Consider the following 11,007-nt stretch of genomic DNA (forward strand, 5'->3'; position numbering starts at 1 on the left):
ACTCCTTGTGAAGACTACTATAACCCAAAAAAGCACGTTGCTTGGAGCGAAACTCGAGCTTGTGCTTGTTGAAAGGATGTAAGTTGGGACATACGGCGCACCCAAAAATACGAAGGAAGGTGTAGTCTGGTTTGGTTCCAAAAAGACGTTCAAGAGGGGTTTGGTTCTTAATAACACGACTAGGAACGCGATTGATAAGGTAGACAACTGTGAGGAATGCTTCGTCCCAAAACTTTAGTGGCATAAACGCATGAGCCAAAAGCGAGAGACCAACTTCCACGATGTGTCTGTGTTTTCTTTCTGCAGCTCCATTATGTTGATGGGCATGAGGGCACGAGACATGGTGAGTAAAGCCAATGCGCTCAAAAAAGGATTGAGCTTTTGGTATTCACCTCCCCAGTCTGTTTGCATAGCGAGAATTTTACGATTAAAAAGGCGTTCAACATGAGCTTGAAAGGAGTGGAATTTCTCAAACACATCACATTTATTTTTGAGCAAATAGATCCAACTAAACTTGCTGAAATCATGAATAAAACTGACGTAGTACTTTTGTCTGCCTACAGAGACGGGTCCATGACCCCAAACATCTGAATAAATGAGCTCTAAAGGAGCTTTGGACTCACTATTGGAACGGGAATAAGGTAGCTAATGGCTCTTGGCCATCTGACATGCATCGCAAACCAAAAGATGGTCTTGTTTATTTGACACAGGAAGATGAAAATCTCGAAGAATTTTCTGAACTACCGGAAGGGAGGGATGCCCTAGACGCTTGTGCCACCGAGATGTGGATGGTGTGGTTGCTGCAAGGGCCTGGCGTTGAGGGACACCTTGCCGACCAGTAACAGGAAACAAACGACATTTACTCTTGTTTTGAAGAATGGTTCTCCGGGTAGCCTGATCCTCGATAAAAAAAAGTTTCAGGGTGAAGCTCAATAAACACATCATTATCTTTCATAAGCTGATAAGCAGAAAGAAGACTCTGTTCGGCACTAGGGACATGAAGGATGTTGTTTAATTTCAAGGAGCCAGAGGGAGTGGACAAAACTGAATGGCCAATATGTGCAATATCCATACCTTGACCGCTAGCGGTGTGAATTTGTTCGTTGCCGGTGTAGCGATCACGGACGGCCAGCTTTTCTAACTCTCCGGTGAGGTGATCTGTAGCACCGGTGTTGAGATACCAGTTGGTATCCACGCCATAGGAGTGAGCTGCGTTGGCAGCGTGAGGTTGGCCGCCGCCGCCGTTGTTGCCGCGACCACCACCACCAGCAGGGTTGCGGACGTTATTGTTGTAGCTCTTGTCATAGCGCTTTTTGCAGCGCCACGCCCCATGGCCCTCCTCTTTGCAGATCTGACAGCGTTCACGGTCACCGCGCACCCTGGTTGTGCGGCGCACCGCTAGAGGAACCACCACTAGAGTTGTCGTTGTAGCATGGTGGTCCGGGGTTGTTGTTGTAGCCGCCACGTCCACCGCCGCCGCCACTACTGTCACCACCACGGCCGCCGCCACGTGACGCAAGGTTGGCGGAGTGGTTCGGGGAGAACGCCGCCTGCTGGGCGGCGATGCAGCCTTCCGCCGCCAGGAGCAACGAGAAGAGCTCGGTGAGCCCGATCTGTTGATCAGTGGCGGCTCGCGTGGAGATGGCCGAGACGAAGCCATTGTAGTCCGGTTCATGCACCAGGCCCTGAAGAATTTGATTGATTAGATCATCTTCTCCAAGAGGCTTCCCGGCTGCTGCGAGTTCGTCAGCAATGCCCTTCATCTTGGTGAAGTAGGCTGCTGCCGACATGTCCCCTTGCACGTATTACCTAGGGCAGACCAAAGCTGGAGAGTGCGTGCCCTAGATTGCGATGAAAAGCTTTGCACCAAAGCTTGCCAGATGCCAGCAGAAGTAGTATGGTTCGAGACTTGCATGAGGACATCACGAGAAAGAGATGCAATCAAGAACGTAAGCACCTGTTGGTCCTGTGTCTCCCAGATGGCGTGCTCGGGGTTCGGAGTGGTGACGGTTTCCTTCTTCCCGTCGGCGATGTCCCTCTCCGTGAGAAGAACGGTGTCTGGCTCCTTGCGAGATCCATCAAGGTAGCCCATCATGCCTGCAGCTTTGATGTGCGGCAGGACTTGCGTCTTCCATACAAGGAAGTTTTCCCTGGTCAGTTTCTCGGTGATGCTATGACCAAGGGATGCGAGGGAGTGGGAGGCCATGGCGACGGAGGAGGACGAGGATGACATGACCTAGATGCGTGGGAAGAGTTTGGCTCTGTATACCATATGAGAATTGAGGCTAAAGCGTATGCAATTAAGCAGGGACGCGCACATGTTATATAGAGGCAAAGATTACAAAGAGGTTAGGTGGTTAGGGCGTGGATTGATCTACAAGAAACTAGGCTATGCAATCTCAACAGCCCCACCGATCCTTATCCCTCGGTTACACATAACACGCACGCACGCACGTCTACATACGGTTTATACATCACCATAGAATACAATGCTTAACAGTGCCCGTGGTTGACAAGATAATCAGTCCAGTAATTTTGACTAGTAATTATTTTTGATGTTACAACTATCCTGAATCCTAGTAGTATCAATCTGGTATGCTTTCAAATAATAACACTGGTCATAGCTTGAATAGAGGCATCCTAGCTACTAGACTTCAGCTTGTATATATGGGCAACCCATGCAACGAGGTAGATATGAACTGGGATACGCCGCACCGAAACCTTTTCAAAACTGGTAGTCACAAACTGGAGTACAAATTCTAGTAGGAAAATCAGTACTAGCACAGACGGATCATTATTTTGGCTTTCTTTATCTATAGTTCCACACTGGGTAGAAGTAGAACTCAGTTTTATCTATAATCTGAACATCAAGTGGAGTATGAGAGTGACCGAAAATAGATACCGATGCCAATAAGCAACATGCATAATTACTAATTACTGAACCAACGGAACCAAAAGTAATTAAATTCGCAGGCGACATCCCATTGTAATCAAATGATCAACTCACACTCAATACATGCACTCTAAATGAAAATAGTATGCCCAAAGAGAATGGCAACTATCTATATATACTGGCGAAGATGGAGCTGCATAAGTGTGTTTGGCATCACGTTGATATGCATCTGTGCCACTTTGAAAACAAATTTACTACCTATGTTGTTTATTTTGAGACATTGGAGTCCACCAAATTCAGTCAAGTTTTATTCTCGAAGCGATGCTCTGGTGTATTCCAGATTCACTTTCATTAGGTGTGAACACATTATGTGCCACTTGATATGTTTATAGTGTTGTGCCGTAGAGTGTTTTGTGGTCCGTTAACATCTCTAGAGATCAGGTGTTTAACAACCTTCAGCTGCAAGTTAAGGAAGAAGCACTCTCTTTGCTCATTGCCTCTGATCTGAAATTTTGGGCGATGGCGAGAGTGAAGACATGTCCTGAATTATGTGAGTAGTCTTGCTTTGTGCACTGGTTTGGCGTGGAGATATGCGTGTGTGTGTTTGTTTTATCGCCCTAGATCGGGTGAAGTTTTGTAATCTATAGCTCTTGCCTTCTATATCACTATGGCATGCATTTTGTGTACTCTGAAAAAAGAGAAAAACTTCTCTAGAAATCTTGAGATGTTCTTCTGCGCTCCTATTCCTGCCGGAGTCAAGAAGTTCGAAATTGGTGTACAGAACATAGGAAAGTTTGTAAGTATAAGGGAATAATCATTGCTAGCACACAAGCAAGTTCACTTTTCCACTATTATGCATAATTTGATTTGAATTTTTTTGTTTGGCTCATAATGTTTGGGGCTCCGTTTTATTAAAATGTTTATGTTCTGTTAGCATTTACTAGACACGACTTTATTTGGAAGAACATCTATGGCGAACATAACTGGGACAGCTATGTTGAAATAAATGAACAAGCTAGCATGCATTTCACATGATTAAAACCTGTGGTTAAGGATTAATACGGATATGTGGGTGATCAGTTTGACGACAGTCAGTAGAGCTAAGGCAGGAAAGGGACAGGATCATGCAGCAGGGTCAATAGAGAAAAGTCAGGTTACACACTTTTAACTAATTTCCAGCACTGAAAGAACAGGTTACTCACCCCGCAAAAAAAAAAAAAGAACAGGTTACTCGGCTATCTTGGCGGTGGAATTTAGAGCAACATGTCTCTCAGAGTCAGAAACTACTTAGTTGGCATGGAAAGAAAACATATAACAAAAAAAAATTACTAGCAGAGTTGTAGCCTTGTAGGTACAGAAGCCAAATATATAGTCTTTATCCATTGACTAAACTGTACGTAACATGGAGGCATCAAAGGATGACCCGTTGCCTCTTTTGAGAAACTTCTCAAAAGCACATCTAGGTTTTTTGAAAAGCACATTCAGGTGACAAGGCAACCTTCTTTTCTTCAGAAATGATTCAGGTTTCATCTTGATCGGCAAGTTAGGCTCTGCACTCTGCGTCCCCTGAATCAAGGAGCCACACTGGACTTGTAAAAGAACATTATATTTCATGATAAGTGGTGTAGTGTCAATAACGCTCTTATATTATGGGACGGAGGGAGTAACTATAGTAAGGCATTGAAATTTCCAAACTAAATGTCCTTTTCTGTTTGCCATTTGGTGGAGAAATCCAGTGTTTCCTTTTTTTTTCTGAACTGAAATCCAGTGTTTCCTTCAGAAAAATGGACCCTGAATTTAGCTCTGTTCTTCTGAAGCAGCAAGAAGGCTTCTATCATCAAGCAGATAATTACTCACTTGAGCAGTAGTAAACACTACGGATTATGTCAAGAGCTAGACAAAGATTAGTTCAAAAAAAAGAGCTAGACAAAGATCAACAAAGCAACACAGAGATCAAGGCATCCAGGAGATGGTGATGCACAATGGCATCTGAAATCGAGTGACCATCAATAGAGCTAGCAGCACACATGCATGCTTGGAGATTATCATTGTGGTCGCCATGCATGCACGCCATTATCTGCTAGTGTTCTTGGATGCATGCATGCTGTTTCAATCATGCATAATCACTCTTGTCAATGGTGGATGGTGATTACGTGTCCCTCCAGACCATCATCAAGATCTAGGACACAAATTACTGATCTCGAGGCTGACAGCACAGTAGACAGTAGTGTCTGTCAAGAGACACCATCATGATTCCTGACCAAAAGTTTTATCTTTTGTGTATTTCTTTCTGCTGTGTAGATATGTTCTGAGCTTGCAACCTTAGTCCATACTGCAAGCAAGGCAGGGACAAGAGACGACGGTGCGCCATGTACGTATCTACATCCCGATTGCGTGCCTTTTCCAAACGCATATACATACAAAATAAAGTAGTAGTATTGGTGTGACGTGGTGCTGATTTTCAATGCAAATGTAAAGGAAGCATCAAAGAGAATATGAATGCAAAATCCAACAGGATTGAATAATATAGTGTTAGGTTCTAAAAGGAAAATGGGAGAACAAGTAGAAGGCCAAAAGACATGGGATTTAACACAAGTAAAGTGCATTAACCTTCCGGCTTTGCAGATGTACAAACAGAAAGCACCAAGTCAAACAAAGACATGGCTGAACTGTGCTACACTTTATGAACCCAGAACTACCCCTAAAAGCACACCTAGTTGAATCACTCACTTTGGGTGCGACTAAAACATACTCTCTCCACCCCAAAATAAGTGACTCAACTTTGTACTAACTTTATAGACATCACTATGATATTTCTTGTTACTATTAATTAAGCACTAACTGAATTGAAGATCTTCCACATAGCCCAATCTGAAGAAGTCAAGAAAAGATTGGAAGAACCCCGAGCTTGCAGAATCCAGGTTCAAGCCTCAGCCACCATATCAAAGATCCATAAGTAGACGCAATGACCGCATATTTAAGTGAGAAACACAACACTTCAAAAACAAAAAGATTAGCCTTACCATTTTCCTCTAGCATGCTTAACATGATCATGTCGCATACATGTAGACGCATGGCATGGGAAGAGGACCACCCCCAGAAAGCTTAGGCCCAACTATGTGAAGTTTCGCCAATTCTATTTGACACATAGGCCGGCACATTAGCGTTAGCGCTCCACCGTTTCAGCCGATTTTTTTTCTGTCAGCCTTACTGTTCTAGGTCTGGTTTCTGGCCATTTTTTCGTTTTTATGATTTTTTTTACTCAGTTTTATTTAATTCTGGTTTTATGGTTTTTAATTTTAGTGATTTTCTGGTGAGTCTTTCAGTTTTATATTCTGCATTTTTATTTCCTATAAGTTTGTGCAACATAATAATTATTTTAATGTAGGATTTTTCCAGTACACACTGAAGATTTTTTAATGTACCATGAACAATTTTTTAAGGGTAAATTTTTCTAATATACTTTAAATATCTTTTCATATATACCGAACTTTTTATTATATGGTGAACATTTAAAAAAGAATTAAGATTTATAAATAAATTTAATATATATTAAACATATTTTAAATATTATTGAATTTATATAATATACGATGAACATTTTATATACAGACTGAACTTTTTCATTCAAGCTACTATATAGCGCAAACTGCGAGTAATAGCGCCACATAGCCAGCAGTTCCCTCTTGTTGGGCCGGCCCATTTTCATGGGAGATGTTTATCTTGTAATTGAAATGCTGAAAATTTTTAAAACTGTTCTTTGTGTATTTAAAATTATTCAATGTGCGTTTAAAATATTAATATTTATTTGAAGAAACATTTTTTGTGCATTGAAATCTCTTCAAAATGTATTAAAAAGTTCAACATGTCTTAAAAAATGTTCGAAATTTTTTGACCAATTTTCATTGTTTATTATTTGAACAATGCTCAACATGTATTTAAAAAATATTAAATGTGTATTCTAAAATATAAAAAATATATTTTAGAATTTATGTATATAAAACACACAAAATTAGTTAGGAAAAGAAACATAAAAATGCGAAAACAAAAACCACAGAAAAAAGGAAAACATGAAAAGAAAAGTGAAAAGAGAAAAACATGAAAATGAGAAAGAAATGGAAAAGGAAAAAATAGAAATATACAAGAAAATAAAGAATAAGTAAATAAAAAGAAAACTAATAGAGAGAAAAATCCAAAAAAATGAAAAGTTGATTTAGTTCAATCAATGCGAGCGAGCATAGCAGCCTACACGTAGAACAGAAAAATAGAAAGAAACAAAAAAGGCAACATAAGTTCTTGGTCCCTCTAGGAGCTACTAAGTGTTACAATAAACCAAAAAAGAAACACACAATAGTTTTTCGGTCCACGCTAGGAGAGATACCTCACAAATCAAAAGACAAACTAGTATATTGGGCCGGTCAACCTTGTGATGCATGTAGGCTAGCGTGATGTTGCGGTCACAGTAAGCGAGATATATTTTGGTGCTAAATTCTACTAGCAGGTAGTGACCACTAATCTCTACAATTAAAGGGCAATCTGCCGTCGTCGTGATGGTTCGACCAACATCCCTCTCCCTGCTATCGTCAGAAAAAATAGCCACGATCAAAACCACCCACGATGGAAAAAACAGAGCACGCACAAAAAGATCGCAGAAGCAGTCCACGTCCCCTCGAAGCAAGCCTTGCTTCGCACAATTGAAAAAAAAAGAAACAACCACGACCCACTACCGTCCCACGTCCCACATATCCTCTCCCAGTTTCCCCTACCTCTCGCTCCTGATCCATCCTCTCTCTCGATCTCGTGAGAAAAATCGCCGCCGCCGTCCCCCACACTCGTGTGCAAGTGCAACTGCCCATCTGCATCGCCGTCCGACGCCCTTGTACGACCTGCTTGCCTCTGCCACCGCAACAGCCGTCGGTTCCATGGACTACGCCGCCGACGACTTAGGAGGTTGACCCCTGTGGGGAAGCTGGCGGGAGGCCAACGCCGTCGAGGCGCTCGCCGCCGTGTCCGCCGCCACGAGGCGCGGGAATTCGGCAGCTTGCTGGCAGGGCCAGGGCTATCGGGTAGGAGAGCGACGCTTTCCAGAGCCTCACCGGTGAGCCCGTGTATTGCACCAGCGCCGCTGTATTGGGCGCGTTGGGAAGATCTTGGCGGCCCTTACCGTGTTCTTCCCGGTCGACGAGGAGGCCCGGCGCTACACTGCCTCCCCGACATCTCTCAAGACCCTCGTCTCGGTGCTCTCCCACGGTGACCTTGCCGCATGGGCCAGCGCCGGCATCGTCCTCCACAAGCTCGCCTCGTCCCCCGACTGGCACACCGTCGACGTCATCTCGAGGACGCCCGGCGTGTGCAGCGCACTCGTCGGCCTCGTCAGGAAGCCATGTCCCCGCAGGCCAACAAGGCCGCGCTCGTCACGGCCTACTACCTCGTCTTCGGCAGCAACCGCGCGGCCGCCCGCTTCGCCGAGCTAGGGCAGTGCTCGTCGTTGTGGAGCTCGTCCTAGACGCTGACAAGAGGACGAGCGAGAAGGCACTAGCCGTGCTGGACGGCGTCCTGTGCTGACACCGGCCTTGAGTCCGTGCGTGCGCACGCACTGGTCGTGCCGTGCTGGTCAAGAAGATGTCGCGTCTCTGCGCTCTGGCGCCTCTGCCGTGCCGCGGACACTGGCGCCGGCGCGTGCTGCGACGAGGCGCTGCGTGTGGGCACCTTCAAGAAGCTGCTCCAGGTGGGCTGCGGCGGCGTGACCAAAGATCGGGCCAACGAGCTGCTCAATGGTTTCAGGGGCAGCGTAGAGTGCATCGAGACGGTGGACTTCAGGGGGCTCAAGAGGCCATTTTGATCGGTGTGAGTGATGAAGTTTTAGCTTCTGCTTTCACCCTTGTTTCGATTGTATTGGGAGCTAGATTGGATGTGTGGATAAAACATACACCAGGATGACTAGATTTTTTTTACCACATAACTGAATACTCGTACACAGAATGATCAGCACAAAAGAGAACTGAACATTGTCATGTTTATTTATCTTCATAGTTTGAAAGTTATTTCGGGTTATTTACGATTTTGAAGTGATCCACACATTACAGAATTCCATCAAGAGTTGAGAAACATAAGTCTATTTTTGTGGTCATCATGATGTTGATAAACTCCTATATTCCTCTTTCTCTGAGTAGTATGCTCCAATTTTGGGGTCATCATGCGTATTGCAGCTTGAATCATGTTCAGTTCCTCTCTCTACACGTTTGGAAGTCAATCATGCATAGCAAGATAGAAAATCTATTTTTAATTAAGATGTCCATAAAAAACATTTACTTGTGAATATTTGAATAACGGAGCAAGATATGTAACCTTGCCTTCTCCCTGAAGAAATGATTCCCGTTGTGAATTAGGTCAATCTCGAACACCATATTTACTATTTAGTAGACCAACAACGTGCTCTTATCATATTTGTGTCTCCTTACTATTTTTCTTATTAAAGAAAGGATACAAGTATGATGGTGGAGAGCTTAGAATCTATTATGTGTGCACGTATTCCTCCAGTGTTGCGCTCACTCTTTTTCCATAGAGGCTCAACCAGGAGAAGCACCTGGGCCTATCACTCATGGACATACTTGTTCATGCATCTCAGAGGTAACACTCACCCTGCTTCAACAAAGTGATCATACTAGGGCGTTGGAGCATTCATAATCATGAAAATATCTTCATATTTGATGGAGACATATTAGTTCAATGTTCGAAGTTACATTGGTTATACACGTGGCTACCCCATTCGAGATATACAAGGGGAGTTGATGATTGTATGTCCCTTTGTTGGTATGTCGTCGTCGCAACTCACTATTTCTCTAGACACATGTGCACCATTTCATATATCTTCTAATGTTTTGAAGAAGTGACCAAGCGATAGTTAGGGCAAAATGACTAACATTTGAATTGACGACAATGATAGAGCAAAGATGGATGAATTCTATGGATGTGGAGAGGAGGAACGACCGGGAGAAAGCCGCTTTTTCTAGATGCAAGGAAGGTCGTGGAAGAGATGATGGCATAGGAAGTTAAGGACACACTTCTAATTTGTAAAATATACATCAGGGGTCTCTCTTACTCACGTTAAAAAGAGACGTGATAGAGAAAGCAACGGGAGAAAGAATTGGTAGTCGCTATTATATCGATCAATATCCGTCATGTTTGACATGCACTTCTGAATTAGAACAATGATCGATGTATATATTTTTTTAAGTCCCGTGGCAACGCACGGGCATTCAACTAGTTAGCCTAAAATCAGCCTAGAGGCCTCAAAATAGCTTGATTACTATGATCTTTACTTTTGTGGTAGAATAATTTATCATATAAAATGACCAATAGTTACAACTCATGCTCTAGGTTTCGTGCTGACCTTCTCGTCCAAAGGAATATGGATATGTGAAATGTAAGTCCAACATGAAACAAGTGGTGGTATTTTACATACTTAATTCCTGGGATCTTAAGCATGGAAGGATACAAGGATATACTTAATGTTCACGCTAGTGTAAATAAAAATAGTCATGTGCATCCTAACGATGTAGAGCCGGGGGTTTTAACATCCATCTCTAAAATAACTCAAGACCCACCCAAAGAGTCGTAGAGAAGCAGGAACAAGAAAATAAAAGATCGATCTTATTCCTTTTCTTAGCGAGATTGAATGCATCGAACAACATGAGAAACAGTTGGAAGTTCTCTACTCCAGAGAGAAGTAAGCATAACATATTTTAGATTTGCAAATTTTCTTAGTTCCTAAATTTGCATATATTTAACCCTGAGCATTGACCCATGTATATAAAGATGAAACCATTTTTACTGTTAATAGTTAAGGTTAGCATTGAGAATATTATTTTAAATTCGCAATTTTTACGGACTTTCACTTTTTCTAAGAGCATCTCTAGCAGACCCCGTATAACGCTGCGACCCACAAAATAACCGTAAAATACGGGTCCGCGTGGAAAATCCTGCCCGACTAGACCCTGCAAAACGTGTCCGGCCCATAAAAGTTTTTGCACGGCGCAACATAATTCCCGTCCCAATCCGTGAAAACGCCCCCCCCCCCGCCCGTCGGCGCCCTATATATAGCGGGAGCGGTT

At 43.3% G+C, this 11,007-nt stretch overlaps 1 pseudogene; it reads left to right on the forward strand.

The window, feature by feature from the left end:
* Nucleotides 1-1,979: 1,979 nt before the first annotated feature.
* Nucleotides 1,980-8,981, forward strand: LOC119350722 (annotated as a pseudogene).
* Nucleotides 8,982-11,007: the final 2,026 nt, after the last annotated feature.

Source organism: Triticum dicoccoides, chromosome 1A, assembly GCF_002162155.2.
Source record: "Triticum dicoccoides isolate Atlit2015 ecotype Zavitan chromosome 1A, WEW_v2.0, whole genome shotgun sequence".
NCBI lineage: Eukaryota > Viridiplantae > Streptophyta > Magnoliopsida > Poales > Poaceae > Triticum > Triticum dicoccoides.